Raw genomic sequence first — 24,879 nt, 5'->3', positions numbered from 1 at the left:
CGCAGTCTTCCACTCATCCCCCTCTTTGATGCGGATAAGGTTTTACGCCCCCCGTAAATCAAACTTAGAGAACCATTGGGCCCCCTGAACCTGATTGAAGAGATCAGGAATCAAAGGAAGGGGATACTGGTTCCGTACAGTGACCTTATTCAAGTTTCGGTAGTCAATGCACGGCCTAAGACCATCATCCTTCTTCCCTACGAAGAAGAAGCCAGCACTTACAGGAGAAGTAGAGGGGCGAATGTAACCCTTGGCCAGGCATTCCTGGATATACTCTCTCATGGCCTCACGTTCGGGACAAGAGAGATTAAATATCCTACCCTTAGGGAGCTTAGCTCCTGGTATCAAATCGATTGCGCAATCGTATTCTCTATGAGGAGGTAACACTTCGGAGGCTTTTTTAGAAAAAACATCAGCGAAGTCCTGAATAAACTCAGGTAGAGTGTTCACCTCCTCAGGGAGAGAAATTAAATTAACAGGAAAACATGACGTCATGCATTCATTACCCCATTTGGTAAGATCCCCAGTATTTCAATTAAACGGGGGATTATGCATCTGCAACCAGGGAAGGCCTAAAACCCAATCGGACGATAATCCCTGCATCACCGGTACAGAGTACTGCTCCAAATGCATGGAGCCAACAAGGAGTTCAAAAACAGGGGTATGCTGCGTAAAATAACCATTAGCAAGAGGAGTGGAGTCGATACCCACTACCGGGACAGGTTTAGGCAAGTCAATCAATGGCATAGCTAGAGACATAGCAAATTCCACAGACATAATATTAGCAGAAGACCCTGAATCCACGAAGGCACTGCCGGTAGCAGACCTACCACCAAAAGAGCCCTAAAAGGGAAGCAAGATTTTATTAGGTTTCATATTTATGGGAAATACCTGTGCGCCCAAGTGACCTCACCGATGATCACTTAGGCGCAGAAGTTTTCCGGCTGCTTACTCTTACGCCTAGGGCAGTTGTACACTTGATGCTTGTCATCCCCACAGTAGAAGCAGAGACCATTCTTCCTGCGGAACTCTCTACGTTGTTGGGCAGACACGGAGGCCCCGAGTTGCATAGGTTCATCCGAGTTTTCCGTGGAAGAACGAAGCAACGGAACCTCGGGAGCCATCACGGGGGGGTCAGAGGAGAAGGCACCAAAACGTTCAAGTCGTCATTCCCTGAGACGTCGGTCAAGACGTACCGCTAAAGCCATAACCTGATCTAAGGAGTCAGAAGAGGGATAGCTAACTAACAAGTCTTTCAGGGCATTCAACAGACCCAATCTAAACTGGCACCTCAAGGCAGGGTCATTCCACCGAGAAGCTACACACCAATTCCTAAAATCAGAACAGTACTCCTCAACGGGTCTTTTACCCTGACATAAGGTCACCAGCTGACTCTCGGCAAAGGCAGTCTTGTCAGTCTCGTCATATAGGAGCCCGACAGCAGAAAAAAAAAAGATCAACAGAGGAAAGTTCAGGGGCGTCAGGAGCCAAGGAGAAGGCCCATTCTTGGGGCCCGTCCTGGAGCCGGGAGATAATTATACCCACTCGCTGGCTCTCAGAAGAGGAGTGGGGCTTTAAACGGAAATAGAGCCTACAACTCTCCCGAAAGGAGAAAAAGGTCTTCCGGTCTCCTGAGAACCGGTCAGGCAACTTGAGGTGGGGTTCAAGAGGTGAGGTGGGGGCACTACCAGGGTAGCATCATGCTGGTTGCCCCTTTGAGCCAGGGCTTGGACCTGTAGGGAGAGGCCCTGCATTTGCTGAGCCAGGGTCTCAAGGGGGTCCATAGTTGTGTCAGGGACCAGGGTAGAAAAGGTATATGGGCCTGGGATTATGTAATGCCGGGGAAGGGAGACAGACAGGTGAGCCCTAATCTACCCACCACTCAGTCCCTGCCTACTTGCAACGACCCGCCTTAGCCGACGGCGTACAACTGGGCGACGGTTCCTACGCTCAATAAGTGCACGACAGACAAACACACAAGGGTACACAGAAGCTAAGGGAAATGGGGCAGTTGCCCACAGCAACACCGTGAGCAACAAGAGTAGTGAACGAGCCGAGTCAAACCAGGAGTGTACGAGGTACCAAACGCAGAGCAGGAAAGTAGTCAGTAAGCCAGGGTCAATATGAAGCAGGGACAAATAGTTCAAGCAGCAGCAGCAGAGCCAGGAAACAGGAGAATCACAGGCAAAGGAGGAGCAGGAAGTGAAGGTATAAATAGACAGAGGGCGGGAGCTAGCTCCGTCTGGCCAGGCTGTGATAGGCTCTCCCACTCCTCAGCCTTCAAGCCTGATTGGAAGAAGGAGGGGGTCACTCGATCAGACTTAGGAGCAGGTGCAGACTGACTAACCACGGGCGTCGACACAGAAGCTGTGTCTGGCAGATCCTTTACAGACAGAGCCTCTTTAAGGGAACCCAATGGCCCCTCTGTCACATAAAAAAATACCAGTTTTATAGATGGCACATTGTATTTGGCGACCTGTTACAGATTTTATTTTGGTTCCCGGGATCTTCAAACTGCGCTTGTGAGTGCACTACTTTGATTACTTTAGGATATTTTTAGATTTCCAGAGTATTACAACTGACTGAGAAGAGAAAACCTGCTGTCTGAAGTGAAGTTTGCATTATACAGTTTTAAAATAATATTTTTTTATTAAAAAAAAAAAGCTCAAATTGATACCAATGTTTTCTTTTTCATTTTACATCTGTAAATTGTAACTGCAGTTTTTTATTTATAGTGTCTTTTTTGTTAATCGACTAACTAATTTTTTTTTCCCCTCAACGTTACAATGCTAATATTTGACAGCTATTTTGACAAAACGACTTTCTCATTACTGGGTGTCTGTTGTTTATATCAAGCCAGCCATAACAAATCAGCTTACTGAGTTATCTAGCTTACCAATCATCATAACAGCAGAAAACATACTGTGATTTCCTATTAAATAATTTTACAGATATAAACTATTATACACTGGGCAATCACAATTTGTGGGAAAAAAAAAACATAGTTAATGTTAATATTGCTCCAAATATATTAATCAACTTTAGGTGGATCTTTTCTTTTTTGTTCATTCCCTGTAGCACACTATGTATTGTACAATATTAAAATGCCTAGAAACTCTAAAGAATCCAATAAGAACTCTGTAATGAATACAGACTCCTAGGAGAAAGAGGGGGCGCTCTTAAAGGTTTTACACAGAGTGTAGCAGCGGGATGACACTTGTTACCTACACAGTAGGACACAGAATGAAGTCTATGGCCCAATTATACTGTAGTAGTCATAAAAGTGTCATAAAATGCATAGATTCCAGCAGTGACTCAATATGTCACATGCTGTCCTCATTAGCAGAAGCTTATTGGAGAGGACATGAAGAGAATCATACTATTCATAAGGAATAGTGGATGGTATCCCTGTTGTAAGGAATAAAGGAATCTACATTGGAGAAACCATACAAAAACTACAAACCAGGATGATTCTACACAGACATACAATAAAACAGGAGGTGGATACACACGTGGGAAAACACTTCTCTGAACCTGATCACAGTTTGACAGATTTAAAAGTCCTAATACTAAAGGGTCATTTTAAAAACAACAGAGAGAGAAAAATTTGGGAATTCAAGGTGATGATAAAATTCCAGTCATTGACACAAGGCCTCAATCTAACACCAGGATTTATGAGCCACTACATAGACACACGTCACATCCCCCATCAGACTGACTCCAGATGCCTTAACTCCTAAGTCATCACCCCTATAACCTCAGTTTTATTGCCCCAGCTTATCTTAATGATGTATCAGCTCATGTACTAATTGTCTTTGTGTAACATCTTAATGTTGTGCTTTTTTCTAAGTCATTCATTTGTAAATTGCCTGAAGAAGGAGCCTCTGTGCTCTGAAAGCTTGCATATAGAACTTTTATGGTTAGCCAATAAAGGTATCATACCTTCTATACTTTTGTCTTTTTTGACACACAGGTATTTAACATTGCGTAAAGACTATGTCAAACAAACATGATCTGAAGCAAGTTATGTGACCATAGGGTATTAACCTTTCCCGAGATTTGACTTACATGTATGTCATAGTTGGGAGGGGAAAGCATGGATCTACCTCAGGAGCTGAGCCCGCACCATTTTTCAGCAGCTATCAGCTATATATTACAGCTGACACCCTGCTCTAACTGCCTGGATCAGAAATAACTTAGATCCAGGATTTTGAACCGCTTAGGTGCTGGTCAAACGAGGACACAACTGTATGTCCTGGTGAGAGGTTACTTCCCTCAGCAGGACGTACAGTTACGGTGCATAATTCACAAAAAAAATTATTAGATTTATTTCTTAGGTAGTTGTCTAGCTCGTCTACGTCAATTGGTCTTGTCAGTTAGTCAGCGTCAATCTGTCGCGTTAGTTTGTCAGCATCAATCCGTTGTTTCAGTTGTCAGTGTCAGTCCATCGTGTCACTTGTTAGTCCATCAGTGTCAATCCTTCACCGTACTTTAGTTGCGTCAGTTGTCAGCCAGCGTCAATCCGTGGTGTAAGTTGTCAGTTCAGCAGTGTCAATCCGTAGCGTCAGTTTGTCAGCGTCAATCCATTGCATCACTTGTCAGTCCATCAGTGTCGATCCGTCACTGTCAGCATCAGTCCTTTAGCTTGTCAGTCCATGAGCTTGTCAGTTAGTAAGTGTAGTGCTATACCCCCCAAATCCTAGAATTTACTGCTGCGGCAGGAATTTGTGTGTAGACAAAAGAACTGCCTGTAATGGGCTTTTTTAAATAGTTTTTTCAGACAATTTGATCAAGCTTATGGTGGACCAAACAAACATTTATGATGACCAATTTATTTTAGAACATCGCCCGGCCCAATCGGTGGCATTCAACCAATTGTGCAGAAATGCTAAAATATTGGGGGTTAATCCTCAACATGGGTCTCACTAAAAAGCCTGAAGTCAGATCATACTGGTCCATGGACATTTTGTATCACTGTACTCTGTACCGAAATACAATGACAAGACCCCACTTTGAGGCCCTTCAAAAACTTCTTCACTTTAGTGACAACTCCCAATTCCCCCCAGGATGACCCCAATTTTGACAGACGTTTTAAAATTAGGCCCCTCATTAACATTTTATCCCAAAAAATTCAGCATTTTAAGCCCTTTTGTAAAGGATCTGCCAGACACAGCTTCTGTGTCAACGCCCATAGTTAATCAGTCTGCACCTGCTTCTATGTCTGTGAGACTGACTCCATCTTCCACCACTCAGGATGGCAGGCTTAGGAGTGCGAGAACCTATCACAGCCTGGCCAGACGGAGCTAGCTCCCGCCCTCTCTCTATTTATACCTGCCTTTCCTGTTCCTCCTTTGCTTGTGATTCTTCTCTGCTGGTTTCCTGGCCCTGCTGCAGCTTCTTGAACTACTGACCCTCTGCTTGTTATTGACCTTGGCTTTACTGACCACTCTTCTGCTCTGCGTTTTGTACCTCGCTCATCTCCCGGTTTGACTCAGCTCATTCACCTCGCTTGTTGCTCACGGTGTTCCCGTGGGCAACTTCCCCATTTCCCCGGCTTCTTTGTACCCTTGTCTGTTTTCTGTCATGCACCTATTGAGTGTAGGGACCGTCGCCCAGTTGTACCCCGTCGCCTAGGGCGGGTTGTTGCAAGTAGGCAGGGACTGAGTGGCGGGTAGATTAGGGCTCACCTGTCTGTCTCCCTACCCCATCATTACACCTTCAAAAAGAAATCAACATAGATGATTCCATGGTGCACTTCAAGGGCAGACTAAAGTTTCACCAATATTTTCCCCATAAGCACGCCAGATACGGCATCGAGATGTACAAGTTGTGTGAATCTGAGACCGGATACACACATGCTTTCTGGATTTATGAGGGGAAGGACAGGACAATAAAGCCCCAGACTGTCCACCCTGCATTACAACCAGTGGAAAGATTGTGGGACCTCCTGCACCCACTGTTTGATCAGGGGTACAACTTGTACTTGGACAACTGGTACACAACTGTACCCCTGTTCAAATGTGTAATAGACAAAAAATAGTGGAGTGTGGGACAAAATCAGAGGCACCTTCCCAAGACCCTCATCAGCCAATCCCTGCAAATTGGCGAAAGCAGGGCATTGCTGCAGGATGGGATCCTGTGTCTCAAATTTAGAGACAAAAAATATGTCTGCATGCTGACATCGATACATGACGCCAGCTGCACCCACACGTGGATTTACATCATCCACGATGAAGCCTGTGTGCATACAGGCATATAATAAATTTATGGGCAGGGATTTGATCTGAATGATCAGGTTTTAAAACTGTATATTGTCATGAGAAAAAATAAAACCTAGTACAATAAAATGGCAGAGTACCTTCTCCAGATGGCACTATACAATACATTTTTAATTTACAGGAAAGCTGGTCAACCCGGGTACATACTTGGAGTACAGAACCGATAAAAACACAGGGACATATACAAAAACACCGAAAAAGGCCATACTTACAAATGGACACAGCCAGGTCAGAAATGCTGATGAAAGGGCGAGCAGGTGCTTTAAATAATAATAGCCACTCCCACTAGTCTTGAGGGGAGTGGTGTGTGGTGCATGGGATGTGTAGTCAGAAATAATAAATGAATAGTGTGTGTGCAAGTGTAATACTATAAGTGAAATATAGGGGGCAGTAATGAGTGAAGTGCCTCAATAGAAATAAATGGATAATGGGGTGCAAGTGAGTGAAACATGGAGGGATAGTGTGTACGTCATGAGGCACAACGTGTATAGCCAGGTAGAAGCCTATTTGTGACGCCTTGATAATTCATAGAGCGGGCTACCCTGCTTGCTATGCCAAACAACAACACACCATACTTGGAGTACTAAGAAAAACAATGCAAAAATTATTTTGCTTTGTGACAAGGTGGGGGAAACTTCTGCTGCTCCAAGTAATGTTTCCCAATCGTTGCTGGGCAGCACTTTCCAAGTTAAGTAGTTGCCACAGCAAAAAAAAAAAGGGAGAGCACAAAAAAGGTGCCTTATCTGCACAAAAGTGGTATCTGAAAAGATATCATATATCAGTGTCCATCCAAACCTGGACTCTGCATAAAAGACTGCTTCTGCATCTACCACACTTCCCTGTTTTAAAAATGTGCTAATTTTAAATCCCCACCCCTCTCTTTATCATGCTGGTCTTTTACCAATTTTTAAATTTGGGCACTGAAAAAACCCTATAACAAAACTGAAAATTTTCATTATACCCCTAGATGAATGCTTAATACTATAACAAATGTATATGATCGGCACCATTTTTTTTAGGCCTATGCTTGTGGCCAAAAATCATCTAAGTAAAAATAAGGCCTCAAAATCCTTGAGATGCTCCTTCACTGCTATTTGTCCAGACAACATATTAAGGCCATATTTCTTAACTCAGAAGAAATAGTCCAATAAATGCTGGTGTGCTTTCCTTCACTTCCATGCTCTGAGTCTAACAAATCTACCCTATAAATGACGCATTTGTGAAAAATTTAAAATTGAATTTTTCATGCCAGATTTCCACTAAATTCAGCAAAAAAATTAAAATTATGGGGTCGTAAAAGTGATCACACCCCTAGATCAATTTTTGTACCACTGTACTGGTACCTCAGGAGCACCCAAAAAGCATTCCAGCAAAACCTGTGCTCCAAATGGCGCTACTTCTCTTCTGTGCCCTGAAGTGGGTCCAAACAGCAGTTTATTACCACATATGGGGTATTGCCATAATCGGGAGAAATTGCTTTACTAACTCTGGGGTGATTTTTCTCCTTTATTCCTTGTAAAAATTTAAAATAAAAAATGTGTACGTTTTTCAGAAAAAAAAGTTGATTTTCAAATTTCACAGACTAATTCCAATAAATTCAGCAAAAAACCTGTTGCGTCAAAATGCTAACTATACATATAAATACATTCTTTGAGGGGTACAGTTTGCAAAATGGGCTCATATCTATGTGGTTTCCACTGTACTGGTACCTCAGGAGCTCTGCAAATGCGACATGACACCTGAAAACCATTCCAGCAAAATCTGAGCTCCAAATGTCGGTCTTTCTATTCTGAGCCCTGCTGTGGGTTCAAACAGCAGTTTATTACCACATATGTGGTATTGCCGTAAACCTCAAAGGCCACTTGTACTGAACTGGTCCATAAAAAATAGGTTTGGTAAATTTTCTTGAGAATGTGAGAAATTGCTTCTAAACTTATAAGCCTTGTAACATCTTAGAAAATAAAAGGACGTTCAAAAAATGGTGCAAACATAAAGCAGGCATATGGGAAATGTTAACTAGTAACTATGTTGTGTGGTATTACTATCTGTTTTACAAGCAGATACATTTAAATTTAGAATAATGCAATTTTTTGCAACTTTTCTCTAAATGTTGGTGTTTTACACAAATAAATACTAAATGTATCTACTACATTTTTCCAATAACATAAAGTACAGTATGTCATGAGAAAACAATCTCAGAATCGCTTGGATAGGTAAAAGCATTCCAAACTTATTACCACATAAAGTAACACCTCAGATTTGAAAAAATCATCTTTTTCCACAAGGTTAAAACAGGCTGTCCTGAAGGGGTTAAATACGTTTGATGACAAAAAAAATTTCCCATGTTTTATCTAAAATAATGTAAACAATAAAAAATAACATGATTGGTATCACCGCATCCACAACTATTCAAACTATTTCAATATCATATTATTTATCCCGCTTGGTGAACGACGTAAATACATAAATGAAATAAAATATTACAATTGCTGTTTCTTGGTCACTTCGTCTCCCAAGAAAATGGAATAAAAAGTGAACAGAAAGTCATATGCACCTCCAAAATTGTACCAATGAAAACTTCAACTCGTTTTGTAAGAAACAAGCCCGGAAATAGCTCCATTGACGGAAAATAAAAAAGTTAATGGTCTCAGAATATGTTGACTGAAATGTTTCAACAATTTGTTGCTAGTTTGAAAAAGTAGCAAAACAAAAAATAAATTACATTTGGTATTGTCATAATCGTACTGATCTGCAGAATAAAGTTATCATGTCAATTTTACAGCATGATGAAACCCGTAAAACCAAACCTAAAAAACAATGGGGAAAATGCAGGTTTATTTTGCATTCCACCATCCAAAAAAATATATAGTTTTTCGGGTGGGGGTAAAAAAAAATGAAAACTGGTTGTGGCAGAAAAGTTTAAATAAGCAAATAAACTGGGGCCTTTTACTCTTATGGTTATCAAGTTAAGTCCAGAAAGCAGTGTATTATCTTTGAGAATTTCGTGATTTAGTAGTCATCTGCTTGGTGCGGTGATCAATATTAATCTCTCATAATACGTAATCCGTAGACTACTGAAACAAGCCAAAGAATAAGTTTATTGTTGTATGAGAACACGACATAAGTCAGCAGCAAGATAGATCAAATTGAAAATAAAAAATAGAACATTTATTCATAAATAAAAAATAAAAAATTGTAAAACAAAAAATTGTTCAAACATTTTCTAACATAAAATAACTTAAATTTGAAATATTTAAAAAATTAAGAGGGAGTGTCTATTAGGTACATTTACACGACACAGAAAAATTGCCATGTGACGGAAGTTTTTTTAATGGTCTGTGAATACTATATGTCCTATTTTCGGACGTTTTCACGGCCAGATGGCCCCCATAGAAATCAATGGATGAGTTTATAAAGGCCGTTTTTCAGGAATCAATCCTTGTGACTGCCATGCAGGAGGAGCCCCACTGGATCTATCGACTTGATAGTGGACTTTGTTTAATGTTTTTAACATACCATCAACTCAGAATCAATTCTGGCATAGCGGTCTGCAGACACTTCCCTCCAGTATAGACAGTATATTAATTCTACTACTATTAGCAGAGACTGACCATTATATCTATATAGGTGATAATGTTTCCGGGCTCATGGGTTGTTTTTAGAATATAGGCTACGTGCCTTTAATAAAGTTATTTTCATTATTAGGAATTATGTGAATAGAACAATTCAATACCTTCTGTGAATAGTGTGGAAAATATGGTTAGTGGACTCATAGGCAAATTGTGTTTTGTCAGCGCTACTTTAAGCGCTGAGCCTGGGGAAGCCCTTGACATCACTGTCCATATATGGACAGTGATGTCAGGGACTCTTCCTGGAACGGAATCCCCGGTCAGATCGTTGACAACACTCTGGCCGTGATTCTGCTCCTGGAGGTGCCCCTGGCGTCACTATCCACATATGGACAGTGACGTCAGGGGCTCCCCCTACAGTGCAATCCCCGGCCAGAGCATTGCTGATGCTCTGGGTGGGGATTCCGCTTCTAGAGGCAGCCCCTGATGTCACTGTCCATATATGGGCAGTGATGTCAGGGGCTCTTCCGTTGCAAGAGGGAGCTCCAATGGCACTATCTCTAGGGGGTAGCGCTAACTACAGGATAGGGTGTGTGTGGAGTTATCTACAGGGGTGGCGCTATCCACAGGGGTGGCACTATCTACAAGGGCACTGTTGCACTATATGGGCACTATCTACAGGGAACACTGAGGCACTATCTACATGAGCACTGTGTATGGCACTATCAACATAGACACTGTGGCACTATTTATGTGGTTACTGGCACTTTATATGTGGGCACTGGCACTTTATATGTTGGCACTGTGGTACTCTGTGGCGTTATCTACAGGGGGTGGCGCTATCCACAGGGGTGGCACTATCTACAAGGGCACTGTTGCACTATATGGGCACTATCTACAGTGGACACTGTGGCACCATCTACAGGGGCATTGCGGCTCTATTTACACGGATACTGTGGTGTTTTGAGGGGATTGGGATAAAAAAAAACTGACAAATTAAATCCATCCATTTTTTTTAATAACCATAAAAAATGGATGGCAAACAGATGACGAACGGCCATTAGAAATGGATAGACGGACTGTAAATGGATACAAATTTGCAGACACATTAACGCAAAACATCCATGAAAAACTGACATTTGATCAGTATTTAATTACCAATTTTTTTCACTGCCAGGTGAATTAAACCCGTTCCTATATTCACTCAACTGTGAAATAAAATGGCCATTAAAAATGGATCAACTGTCAGTTTTCCATAGCCATTTTGCATCAGTGTTTCTCCAAATTTTCATCCATTTCCAGTCCGTCTGTTCATTTTTAGTGTCCGCTTGACATCCGTTTTGCATCCGTATTTCATGGCCGTTAAAAAAAAAATATGAATTTCATTTGTCAGGCTTTTTTTGTTCCAACCCCCTGAAAACACCCAAAGGAAGGTCACATGTTCACCTAGACACTATTAGATGCCACACATCCTCCCTGTAGATGCCACACATCCTCCCTGTAGATGCCACACAGCTCCCCTGTAGATAATACCACACAGCCCCATGTATATGATGCCACACAGCCACCTTGTAGATAATGCCACACAGACCCTTGTAGGTGATGCCATACAAACTCCCTGTAGATGATGCCACACAGACCCCTGTAGATGATGCCACACAGACCACTGTGGATGGTGCCACACAGCCCCCTGTACTTGATGCCATACAGCCCCCTGTAGATAATGCCACACAGCCCCCCTGTATAGGATGCCACACAGCCCCCTTGTAGATGATGCCACACAGCCTCCCTGTGGATGATGCCACACAGCCCCCCTGTAGATCATGCCACACAGCCCCCTGTAGAGGATGCCACACAGCCCCCTGTAGATGATGGCACACTGCCACCCTGTAGATGATGCCACACAGCCCCCTGTACTTGTTGCCACACAGCCCCCTGTACTTGATACCAAACAGCCCCCCTGTAGATGATGCCACACAGCCTCCCTGTAGATGAGGCCATGCAGCCCCCTGTAGATGATGCCACACAGACCCCTGTAGGTGATGCCATACAAACTCCCTGTAGATGATGCCACACAGACCTCTGTAGATGATGCCACACAGACCACTGTAGATAGTGCCACACAACCCCCCTGTAGCTGATGCCACACATCCCCCTGTAGATGATGCAACACAGCCCCCTGTAGATGATGGCACACTGCCACCCTGTAGATGATGCCACACAGCCCCCTGTACTTGATGCCACACAGCCCCCTCTACTTGATGCCACACAGACCTCTGTAGGTGATGCCATACAAACTCCCTGTAAATGATGCCACACAGACCCCTGTAGATGATGCCACACAGACCACTGTGGATGGTGCCACACAGCCCCCTGTAGCTGATGCCACACAGCCTCCTGTAGATGATGCCCCACAGCCCCACTGTAGATGATGCCACACAGCCCCCTGTAGATGATGCCACACAGCCCTCCTGTAGATGACGCCACACAGCCCCCTTGTAGATGATGCCACACAGCCTCCCTGTAGATTATGCCACACAGCCTCCCTGTAGATGATGCTACACAGCCTCCCTGTAGATAATGCCACACAGCCCCCTGTAGATGATGCCACACAGCCCCCCTCTAGATGATGCCACACAACCATCCCCTTTAGGTGATGCCACACTTGCCTCCCTGTTGATGATGCCACAAAGCCCACCTGTAGATGATGCCACACACCCCCTGTAGATCATGCCACACAGCCCCCTGTAGATGATTCCACACAGCCCCCTGTAGATGATGATGCCATACAGCCCCCCAGTAGATGATGCCACACAGCTTCCCTGTAGATGATGCCACACAGCCTCCCTGTAGATGATGTCACCCAGCCTCCCTGTAGATGATGCCACATAGCCTCCCTGTAGATGCCACACAGCAAACCTGTTAATGATGCCACACAGCCTCACTGCAGATGATGTCACACTGCCCCGATTTAGATGATGCCATGCAGCCTCCCTGTGGATGATGCCACACAGCCCCGAAGTATATGATGCCACAGAGACCCCCTGTAGATGATGCCACACAGACCTACACATTCACCGATGCAGCGCCATCTTCTCACCGATGGAGCGCCGTCTTCTTCAGGTGTGGTCTCGAGTCTTCACGGGTTCTGCGAAGGCGACGAGATGATGTCATCGCGCCGCCTTTGCAGAACTCGTGAAGACTATAGACCACACCTGAAGAAGACGGCGCTCCATCGGTGAGTGTGTAGGGCATTCAGAGTCATCGCGCTGGTGATAGCCAGCAAGGAAACCAATAGTTCTCTTGCCTCTTGAATCTCCATGTCACACATCCAATTTTAACGTTTGTTACATGTATTGACTGCCGTTAAAAACGGATCTATTGATTTCTGTGGGGTCTGTCTGGCCGTGAAAATGGCCAATAATTGGACATGTCCTATGATTACACGGCCAATATTCATGGGCCGTTAAAAAAATGGCCGTGTGAATACACCCAAAGAACATCATTGTTCTGAAAACGGCCGTGTGACGGCCGTTCAAAAGACGGCCATCACACTGACATTTATCACTGTTGTGTAAATATAGCCTTAGTGAAATAAATAAAGTTTACTAGAGATTATTGTTCCAAAAAGACGAACATAATAAAAACTTGAGCAGCACAAATTTGTTTTGAAAACCTCTTTAGCAAGCAGACAGAAAAACCTTCCATATTAATGATGACATCTGGTGAGTTTTTTTTGTATGTTCCGCCAACAACAGACTATTTCACTATAATTGTCAAAAGTGCAACAAGCCATACCTAAACAAGCAGTGGCAGCAATTAGCAAAAATTGGGAAAAAAGAAAAGTGAGTGCTTAAAATATCATAAGGAAAGCTTTGGTTAAAGAAAGTTCATAGTTTAAATTTGTATCTGTACATGCTTGTATAGTTATATAATAGTAAAACATTTACTTACGTATAACATGCTGCTATATCTGCTTGCAAAGTGTTATAGAGCAGGAGGAGTTGAATAGTTTGATATATAATTTTGTGGAAAACAGAGTAATTTTACTCAATGGCTGACAGCCTACGCCACACAAGTGTGCATGCAGATAGCTGTCAATCAGTTAGTAGGACTGTTCACTGGATTTAAGCTAAGAGAGGGAGCAGGGATTTTAACCAATAAATTCTAAGTTTTATTTTTCCTAGAAAATGATATATCAATCTGCTTAGGACCTCATTATCTATAATATGCTGCCTGCAGATAGGACACCATTTTTATTGTGACAGGTTCACTTTAAATATGACATATTTCTTTAAATTTAAATGCACTAATATTGTTTCTCTGCTGAATTTAGTGGAAAAAAAATGAAAAAGAACATTTGTCACACTCTTCCTTGCAGAAGGCATCTAGTTTAGAAATATTCTTTAGTCATCTTGCATGAACAGCATGCTAAATATGTATCTAGTTTCAATAATTTTCTGGGACTGGGAACATCTTTCCAAAGCCTTAGGGCATGACCAGACGTGGCGGAATTGCTCTGGAATTCGGCTGCGGACAGTCCGCTGCGGAAATCCGCAGTGTACACGTTTCTCCATTGCTTTCCACAGCTTTTTAGTTTACACATTGCGAAAAACTCCGCTGCGGACCATAGGCTGCGGTGCGGAATTTGGTGTCCGCAGCATACACTGGTTGTTTGCGGACGTGTAGAGGACTTGTTGCGGACTCATTGCGGAATTTCTCCATTGACTTCAATGGAGAGTCAAAATTCCGCAATGAAGTCCGCAGATGTTATGTGTGTTGCGTAGCGTATTTGTTTTACGAACATGACATTTCTTCATTCTGGCTGGACCTATGTATTTCTAGGTCTACAGCCAGACTGAGGCCCCATGCACACTAACGTAAAAACTTTATTACGGCACAGGCAGGCCCATAGAAGTCAATGGGCCTCTCGTAATTACAGGTGACTACGTGTGTGCACCCGTAATTACGGGAGCGTTGCTAGACGACGTCAGGAGATAGTCACTGTCCAGGGTGCTGAAAGAGTTAAACGATCGGCAGTAACTGTTTCAGCACCCAGGACATTGACTTCCGATCACAATATGCATCAACGTGTAAAAAAAATAGAAGTTCCTACTTACCGATAGCTCCCTGCTTCTTCCTCCAGTCCGTCCTCCCGGGATGACGTTTTAGTTCAAGTGACGGCTGCAGCCAATCGCAGGCTGCAGCGGTCACATGGACTGCCACGTCATCCAGGGAGGTCGGGCTGGATGTTGAAAGAGGGACGCGTCACCAAGACAACGGCCGGGTAAGTATGAATTTCTTTTACTTTTACTAGGGAAAGGGCTGTCCCTTCTCTCTATCCTGCACTGATAGAGGGAAGAGAAGTACTTTCACCTCAATACGCAATGGCTAGTCCGCATCAATTTAATGCCCATTTTAGGCAGAGCCGCAACAGAATCTGCAACACAGATTATGTGCGGCATTGATGCGGACAGTGGGGGAAGAAATACGCCACGTCTGGTCATGCCCTTAAGGCTACATTCACACAAGCGTATCAGATTCAAGCGCGTGAAAAGCGCGTGTGAATCTGGTCCTTTATGCATCAGTGTTCTATGCGAGGGCATGCGTTATTCATGCACTTGCAAAGCACTTTTTATTATTTATTTTTTTCAATTGAATTGATGCATAAATCACACACAGCACATGGATGTGCATCCGTGTGCTGAGCGTGATTTTCAAGCACCCATTGACTTCAATGGGCGATAGGTGTGTGAAATATGCACCAATATAGGACATGCAGTGAGTTATGCAAGGGACACACGCTGCGTGAAAACTCCTGCATGTGTGAACGGCCCCATTGAAATCAATGGGTCCGTGTGCTGGGCGTGATTTTCCTGCACAGCACACGGACGTTATTCACATTCGTCTAAATGAGCCCTAACTTTATGTTTATTAAAATAGTTAAGTAGTGGTTTTTTAAAGGTAGATTTCAAAGTATTTTTGAATCATTGTTATTAACATCATCCTCTTTTGAGTGGTTTTTTTTCTTTATTCACTGTAGGACATAGGCTTTGTTGATATTTATTATAATCCTATCTGCAGCCAGTTTCCCTGTTCACATCCGCGTTGGGCTTACATTCATGGGTTCCGTTCGACCTTTCTGCCCGAGTAACCGATGAATGGAAAGCCAAACAGAAACCATAGCTTGATTTCAATGGTAATGCTTCCATTGCTGTTGGTTTCTGTTAGTTTCTGTTCCATTCGCTCTCTGTTTTTCTCGCGGAAACAATATCAAAGTCGCTTTTTTCCCAGGCGGCCTTTGGCCACTCGCAGGAAGAATAAGCGCCATGTCCTTTCTGCAGTTACCGCATCAGACTTCCCATAGAATTAATTAAAGGCAGAAAAACCCGCGGCACTCATTTTTGAGTGTTTTTTGCGGTCCTTGCATTAGCTTCAATGGCCGCAAGTGAAAAACGACGCGAAAAAGAACGGAAAAATATGTGCAGGCAGTTCAAAAACTGCCTCAAAATTCCTGTAGGAATTCGAAGGCGGATTTTTACTGCCTGCAAAAATCTCTATCTGAACAGGGCCTTACAGTGCCACGCTCAAATTCAGTGAACTCTTTAGAATGTCCCATTCATTCATAAATGTTTGTAAAGATAGCATGGCTAGGTGCTTGATTTTATACACCTATGGCAATGAGATTGAATGAAACACCTAAATTCAATGGTTAAGCATTTTTTTTTACCCAATACTTTTGTCCAGGGCCGTAGCTAAAGGCTCATGGGCCCCGATGCAAAACTTCTTCTTGGCCCCCCCAACTTCTCTTCACGGCCGACAGCCTGTAGCTTTCAGCTGCTTCGGTGGGTCTCCTAAGTGACCCATCGATGCAGCACTAGTAGCCAAGGGCATTGCTAAGGTTTTAAAACATCAGGGCCAATACTTATGTTTTGCCCCCCCCAAAAAAATGTATGTATATGTGTGTGTGTTTGTGCGTGTGTGTCTATGTGTGTGTGTGTGTGTGTGTGTGTTTGTGCATCTGTGTGTGTGTATATATCGGAGACAGCATATCTATAGGATTGTGGCCCTTATAGCTATGGATAGACCTAGATACAGCGGCTCAGCAGACCGTATAACACATGATAGGCTTAGATACAAGGACTATGTATGATACTGTCTGCTGGGCCCCATAGAAAAGCCTACCACATGGTGGGCTTAGATACAGGACCCCAGCAGACAGTAATCTTATACTTAGATTCCATGCTCCTGTGCAGGGTACTCTTTGGCTCACATAGCGTTGTGACATCATGACGCTGGAAGGTGTCCTTACTAACGCATAGTTGCCAACATTTGAAAAACGTTTCCATGGACACTTAGGGTGTAGCTTATATGCTGGGTGTATCTTATGTGGGCATAGTTTATGTGGTGGGTGTTGCTAATGGGGCATGGATTTCTTCCCTGAATTTCTGCATACAAATAAACAAACAAAAATGTCTTCACTAGTTTGGCTGACAACTACTATGGTGGCCAGTATCTCTCTCTGGTTATCTGGTTGTATACAGGCAGGTGAAACCAGCATAGATCATGCCACACTCAGAGCCCCTTGTAGATGGTGCTCCACACTGCCCCAGTAGATAGTGCCACACACTGCTTCCTGTAGATAATTCCACAGTGCCCTCTGTAGATATTGCCACACACACTTTTTAGAAAGTGTCACACCCCCCTGTAGTTAGTGCCACACAGCCCCCTGTAGATAGTGCCACAAAGCCCCCTGTAGATAAAACCACACAGCCCCACTTTAAGGATACTGCGACACAGCCCCCCTGTAGATAGTGCCCTACACTCCCTCCTTTATAGTCAGTGCAACACACCTTCCTTTGTAGATAGTGCCACACAGCCCCCCTGTAGATAGTGCCACACAGCCCACCCTGTAGATAGTGCCTGGGTACCCCCTAAACAAATAACAAAAACCTTATACTCAGCACACGAACCTTATACTTTTCCCACGAAGAACGGAGCACATCAGCCACACAGCGTCAATAGGTGGCAGAGTCAGAGACATTTGTCCGGCCATGACCTGGGCGAGCGTCACTGTATCTGTCCCCCCTCCCTCTGCACTTTCTGAGAGGGAAGACAGTGTAGTAAGGGGGGCCTGTGGGCTCGGTTGCAACTGTGACTGCTGTAAACCCTATTGTAACTGTGACCCTTATAGCTACGCCATTGCTTTTGTCCATATAGTGTTTGTGTGATACCAATTTCCCTAAACAATATTCCACTATAGATAACCTAGTTTACTTTACTGTTTTGCATCTTCAATATAGCTAGCTCTTTTAAGCAGGTTTGATTTGCTGTATTTTCTCTAAATTGCCATCTGCACACTTTTAACTGTTTCTGTGGTTTCTTCCATGTCATTTCTTCTTTCTTCCTATAGTGTTCAGTCCTAAATCAGTCCTATACCACAAGATAAATGTCAAGGGATTATTTATTTTTGCAATGTTATAATTAGAGATGAGCGAACTTATGAAAAGTTCGGTTCGGCAAGTTCGCCGAATTTCGTGCAAAAGTTCGATTCGGACCGAACTAGTTCTGACCGAACCTGTAATACAAGAAAGCCCCTAAAAATCGTGTATAACACTGTTTTAAAGCCCTAGAAGCCCTGTATAACACTCTTAGGTCACCCATGAGTGTATCCAAGTACTTTTGAGCTGTCTTTAATGCAAAGTTGGTGTCAAAGTTACGCCAACATGTATGGCTCTAGGAAAACGGATGGGACACGGAGATAACTAACAGAAACCACTGCACTTGTGCATGTTGTATGCTTAATGCATTGTTAAAAAAGGTACAAAAATTTACCATTTTAGGCGGCTGATGCCTGCCAGGGTTCATACATATAAGGTGGTAAAAGAAGAAGCAATGGCTTTTGACAAGCCCTCCAAAAATTGACCCTTTTTATTGGCAGATGCCTGCCGGGGTTCTTCCATACATGGATGTAAAAGCAACAAGCAATGGCTTTTCACAAGCCCTCCAAAAATTGACCCTTTTTATTGGCAGATGCCTGCCGAGGTTCTTCCATACATGGATGTAAAAGCAACAAGCAATGGCTTTTCACAAGCCCTCCAAAAATTGACCCTTTTTATTGGCAGATGCCTGCCGGGGTTCTTCCATACATTGATGTAAAAGCAACAATCAATGGCTTTTCACAAGCCCTCCAAAAATTGACCCTTTTTATTGGCAGATGCCTGCCGGGGTTCTTCCATACATGGATGTAAAAGCATTAAAGCAACAAGCAATGGCTTTTGACAAGCCCTCCAAAAATTGACCCTTTTTATTGGCAGATGCCTGCCGGGGTTCTTCCATACATGGATGTAAAAGCATTAAAGCAACAAGCAATGGCTTTTCACAAGCCCTCCAAAAATTGACCCTTTTTATTGGCAGATGCCTGCCGGGGTTCTTCCATACATGGATGTAAAAGCATTAAAGCAACAAGCAATGGCTTTTGACAAGCCCTCCAAAAATTGACCCTTTTTATTGGCAGATGCCTGCCGGGGTTCTTCCATACATGGATGTAAAAGCATTAAAGCAACAAGCAATGGCTTTTCACAAGCCCTTCAAAAATTGACCCTTTTTATTGGCAGATGCCTGCCGGGGTTCTTCCATACATGGATGTAAAAGCATTAAAGCAACAAGCAATGGCTTTTGACAAGCCCTCCAAAAATTGACCCTTTTTATTGGCAGATGCCTGCCGGGGTTCTTCCATACATGGATGTAAAAGCATTAAAGCAACAAGCAATGGCTTTTCACAAGCCCTCCAAAAATTGACCCTTTTTATTGGCAGATGCCTGCCGGGGTTCTTCCATACATGGATGTAAAAGCATTAAAGCAACAAGCAATGGCTTTTGACAAGCCCTCCAAAAATTGACCCTTTTTATTGGCAGATGCCTGCCGGGGTTCTTCCATACATGGATGTAAAAGCAACAAGCAATGGCTTTTCACAAGCCCTCCAAAAATTGACCCTTTTTATTGGCAAGGGTGAGTAGTAGCAGCACATTAAAAGACACTGGACGACAGTTACAGGACAAAGCCCTGTGGTGGGGCAGGCCTGCTTGTAGCAGACGGGCGGCAGTGGAGGTTTATTGGTGGTAGTAGTCGAGGTAGCCAACACAGACAGCAAGGGTGCAAGCAGTAGTAGCAGTAGTAGCAGCACATTAAAAAAAGAGACTGGACAGTCACAGGAGGACATAGCCCTGTGGTGGGGCAGGCCTCAGGCCTGCTTGTAGCAGACGGCAGTGGAGGTGTATTGGTGGTAGTAGAGGTAGACTAGCCAACACAGACAGCAAGGGTGGTAGACTGGTAGTAGCAGCAGCACATTAAAAAAAGAGACTGGACGACAGTCATAGGACATAGCCCTGTGGTGGGGTAGGCCTGCTTGTAGCAGACGGGCGGCAGTGTAGGTGTATTGGTGGTAGTAGAGGTACTAGCCAACACAGACAGCAAGGGTGCAAGCAGTAGTAGCAGTAGTAGCAGCACATTAAAAAAAAGAGACTGGACAGTCACAGGAGGACAAAGCCCTGTGGTGGGGCAGGCCTCAGGCCTGCTTGTAGCAGACGGGCGGCAGTGGAGGTGTATTGGTGGTAGTAGCCGAGGTAGCCAACACAGACAGCAAGGGTGCAAGCAGTAGTAGCAGTAGTAGCAGCACATTAAAAAAAGAGACTGGACAGTCAGAGGAGGACAAAGCCCTGTGGTGGGGCAGGCCTCAGGCCTGCTTGTAGCAGACGGGCGGCAGTGGAGGTGTATTGGTGGTAGTAGTCGAGGTAGCCAACACAGACAGCAAGGGTGCAAGCAGTAGTAGCAGTAGTAGCAGCACATTAAAAAAAGAGACTGGACAGTCAGAGGAGGGCAAAGCCCTGTGGTGGGGCAGGCCTCAGGCCTGCTTGTAGCAGACGGCAGTGGAGGTGTATTGGTGGTAGTAGAGGTAGACTAGCCAACACAGACAGCAAGGGTGGTAGGACTGGTAGTAGCAGCAGCACATTAAAAAAAGAGACTGGACGACAGTCACAGGACATAGCCCTGTGGTGGGGTAGGCCTGCTTGTAGCAGACGGGCGGCAGTGTAGGTGTATTGGTGGTAGTAGAGGTACTAGCCAACACAGACAGCAAGGGTGCAAGCAGTAGTAGCAGTAGTAGCAGCACATTAAAAAAAAGAGACTGGACAGTCACAGGAGGACAAAGCCCTGTGGTGGGGCAGGCCTCAGGCCTGCTTGTAGCAGACGGGCGGCAGTGGAGGTGTATTGGTGGTAGTAGCCGAGGTAGCCAACACAGACAGCAAGGGTGCAAGCAGTAGTAGCAGTAGTAGCAGCACATTAAAAAAAGAGACTGGACAGTCAGAGGAGGACAAAGCCCTGTGGTGGGGCAGGCCTCAGGCCTGCTTGTAGCAGACGGGCGGCAGTGGAGGTGTATTGGTGGTAGTAGTCGAGGTAGCCAACACAGACAGCAAGGGTGCAAGCAGTAGTAGCAGTAGTAGCAGCACATTAAAAAAAGAGACTGGACAGTCAGAGGAGGGCAAAGCCCTGTGGTGGGGCAGGCCTCAGGCCTGCTTGTAGCAGACGGCAGTGGAGGTGTATTGGTGGTAGTAGAGGTAGACTAGCCAACACAGACAGCAAGGGTGGTAGGACTGGTAGTAGCAGCAGCACATTAAAAAAAGAGACTGGACGACAGTCACAGGACATAGCCCTGTGGTGGGGTAGGCCTGCTTGTAGCAGACGGGCGGCAGTGTAGGTGTATTGGTGGTAGTAGAGGTACTAGCCAACACAGACAGCAAGGGTGCAAGCAGTAGTAGCAGTAGTAGCAGCACATTAAAAAAAAGAGACTGGACAGTCACAGGAGGACAAAGCCCTGTGGTGGGGCAGGCCTCAGGCCTGCTTGTAGCAGACGGGCGGCAGTGGAGGTGTATTGGTGGTAGTAGCCGAGGTAGCCAACACAGACAGCAAGGGTGCAAGCAGTAGTAGCAGTAGTAGCAGCACATTAAAAAAAGAGACTGGACAGTCAGAGGAGGACAAAGCCCTGTGGTGGGGCAGGCCTCAGGCCTGCTTGTAGCAGACGGGCGGCAGTGGAGGTGTATTGGTGGTAGTAGTCGAGGTAGCCAACACAGACAGCAAGGGTGCAAGCAGTAGTAGCAGTAGTAGCAGCACATTAAAAAAAGAGACTGGACAGTCAGAGGAGGGCAAAGCCCTGTGGTGGGGCAGGCCTCAGGCCTGCTTGTAGCAGACGGCAGTGGAGGTGTATTGGTGGTAGTAGAGGTAGACTAGCCAACACAGACAGCAAGGGTGGTAGGACTGGTAGTAGCAGCAGCACATTAAAAAAAGAGACTGGACGACAGTCACAGGACATAGCCCTGTGGTGGGGTAGGCCTGCTTGTAGCAGACGGGCGGCAGTGTAGGTGTATTGGTGGTAGTAGAGGTACTAGCCAACACAGACAGCAAGGGTGCAAGCAGTAGTAGCAGTAGTAGCAGCACATTAAAAAAAGAGACTGGACAGTCAGAGGAGGGCAAAGCCCTGTGGTGGGGCAGGCCTCAGGCCTGCTTGTAGCAGACGGCAGTGGAGGTGTATTGGTGGTAGTAGAGGTAGACTAGCCAACACAGACAGCAAGGGTGGTAGGACTGGTAGTAGCAGCAGCACATTAAAAAAAGAGACTGAACGACAGTCACAGGACATAGCCCTGTGGTGGGGTAGGCCTGCTTGTAGCAGACGGGCGGCAGTGTAGGTGTATTGGTGGTAGTAGAGGTACTAGCCAACACAGACAGCAAGGGTGCAAGCAGTAGTAGCAGTAGTAGCAGCACATTAAAAAAAAGAGACTGGACAGTCACAGGAGGACAAAGCCCTGTGGTGGGGCAGGCCTCAGGCCTGCTTTTAGCAGACGGGCGGCAGTGGAGGTGTATTGGTGGTAGTAGCCGAGGTAGCCAACACAGACAGCAAGGGTGCAAGCAGTAGTAGCAGTAGTAGCAGCACATTAAAAAAAGAGACTGGACAGTCAGAGGAGGACAAAGCCCTGTGGTGGGGCAGGCCTCAGGCCTGCTTGTAGCAGACGGGCGGCAGTGGAGGTGTATTGGTGGTAGTAGTCGAGGTAGCCAACACAGACAGCAAGGGTGCAAGCAGTAGTAGCAGTAGTAGCAGCACATTAAAAAAAGAAACTGGACAGTCAGAGGAGGGCAAAGCCCTGTGGTGGGGCAGGCCTCAGGCCTGCTTGTAGCAGACGGCAGTGGAGGTGTATTGGTGGTAGTAGAGGTAGACTAGCCAACACAGACAGCAAGGGTGGTAGGACTGGTAGTAGCAGCAGCACATTAAAAAAAGAGACTGGACGACAGTCACAGGACATAGCCCTGTGGTGGGGTAGGCCTGCTTGTAGCAGACGGGCGGCAGTGTAGGTGTATTGGTGGTAGTAGAGGTACTAGCCAACACAGACAGCAAGGGTGCAAGCAGTAGTAGCAGTAGTAGCAGCACATTAAAAAAAAGAGACTGGACAGTCACAGGAGGACAAAGCCCTGTGGTGGGGCAGGCCTCAGGCCTGCTTGTAGCAGACGGGCGGCAGTGGAGGTGTATTGGTGGTAGTAGCCGAGGTAGCCAACACAGACAGCAAGGGTGCAAGCAGTAGTAGCAGTAGTAGCAGCACATTAAAAAAAGAGACTGGACAGTCAGAGGAGGACAAAGCCCTGTGGTGGGGCAGGCCTCAGGCCTGCTTGTAGCAGACGGGCGGCAGTGGAGGTGTATTGGTGGTAGTAGTCGAGGTAGCCAACACAGACAGCAAGGGTGCAAGCAGTAGTAGCAGTAGTAGCAGCACATTAAAAAAAAGAGACTGGACAGTCACAGGAGGACAAAGCCCTGTAGTGGGGCAGGCCTCAGGCCTGCTTGTAGCAGATGGCAGTGTAGGTGTATTGGTGGTAGTAGAGGTACTAGCCAACACAGACAGCAAGGGTGCAAGCAGTAGTAGCAGTAGTAGCAGCACATTAAAAAAAGAGACTGGAGAGTCACAGGACAAAGCCCTCTGGTGGGGCAGGCCTGCTTGTAGCAGACGGCACTGGGGTGGATTGGTGGTAGAAGTAGTAGCAGCTGCAGCACCAACAGCGGCACATTAAAAAAAGAGTGGACAGGACAGAATCCCATAGTAGCAGGCGGCAGTAGCAGGTGGCAGCAGCAGCAGCAATGTAAGATCTAATCAGTGGCATCAGGCACAGGGGTTTTAAAATCCTCACCGATCCACGCTTGATTCATTTTCAGAAACGTGAGATTTTCCAAGCTGTTGGCGGACAATCTTGTTCGCTTAGGGGTGACGAAGCCCCCTGCTGCGCTGAATACCCTCTCTGACGCTACACTGGAGGGTGGACAAGACAGTACACCCATGGCAAACTGGGCCAGTTCTTGCCAATGATCCAATCTGCTGACCCAGAAGTCCATGGGGTCTGGGATCAGCATTTCTGACGGAGAAAGGGCACAGTCCAAGTACGAGTGAACCTGGTTGTTTAGGTGCTGCACCTGGAGATGGTGAACATCCCTTTGGTGACTAGTGCTACGATGTGTGTCAGGTCGGGGTATTGGATGTAAAAATGTTGTCATCATATTTTCCAAACTGAATTGGCTGCTGCTGCTGCTGCTGCTGCCGCTGCTGCCACGGCTGCCGCCTATTGCAGAGGTAGCTCTGCCAGAGGCGGTGGAACGATGAGACAGTGGGGAGCGGAGAGTGGCCCCCCGGTCAGACATGCTTGCAGCGGGTGTCTGCCGTTTGAAAGCCATGACAAGCTGGCTGCATAGCTTCTCTCTATAATAAGCCAATTTTGCCTCCCTCTCGGAAGGCGCAAAAAAACTCCCCCATTCTGGCTTTATACCGAGGGTCTAAAAGTGTGGCTATCCAGTAGTCATCTCTTTGCTTCATGCTAACAATACGACAGTCAGCGCGCAAGTAACGAAGCATACAGCTCGCCATCCTGGCCAGCGTTTCAGAGGGCCCGGTTGGTTCCATCTCCGCCCCATACTGCCATGGTTGTCCATCATCAAGGTCGTC

Source organism: Rhinoderma darwinii, chromosome 5 (genome assembly GCF_050947455.1).
Source record: "Rhinoderma darwinii isolate aRhiDar2 chromosome 5, aRhiDar2.hap1, whole genome shotgun sequence".
Classification (NCBI taxonomy): domain Eukaryota; kingdom Metazoa; phylum Chordata; class Amphibia; order Anura; family Rhinodermatidae; genus Rhinoderma; species Rhinoderma darwinii.
This window is presented reverse-complemented; position numbering follows the sequence as displayed.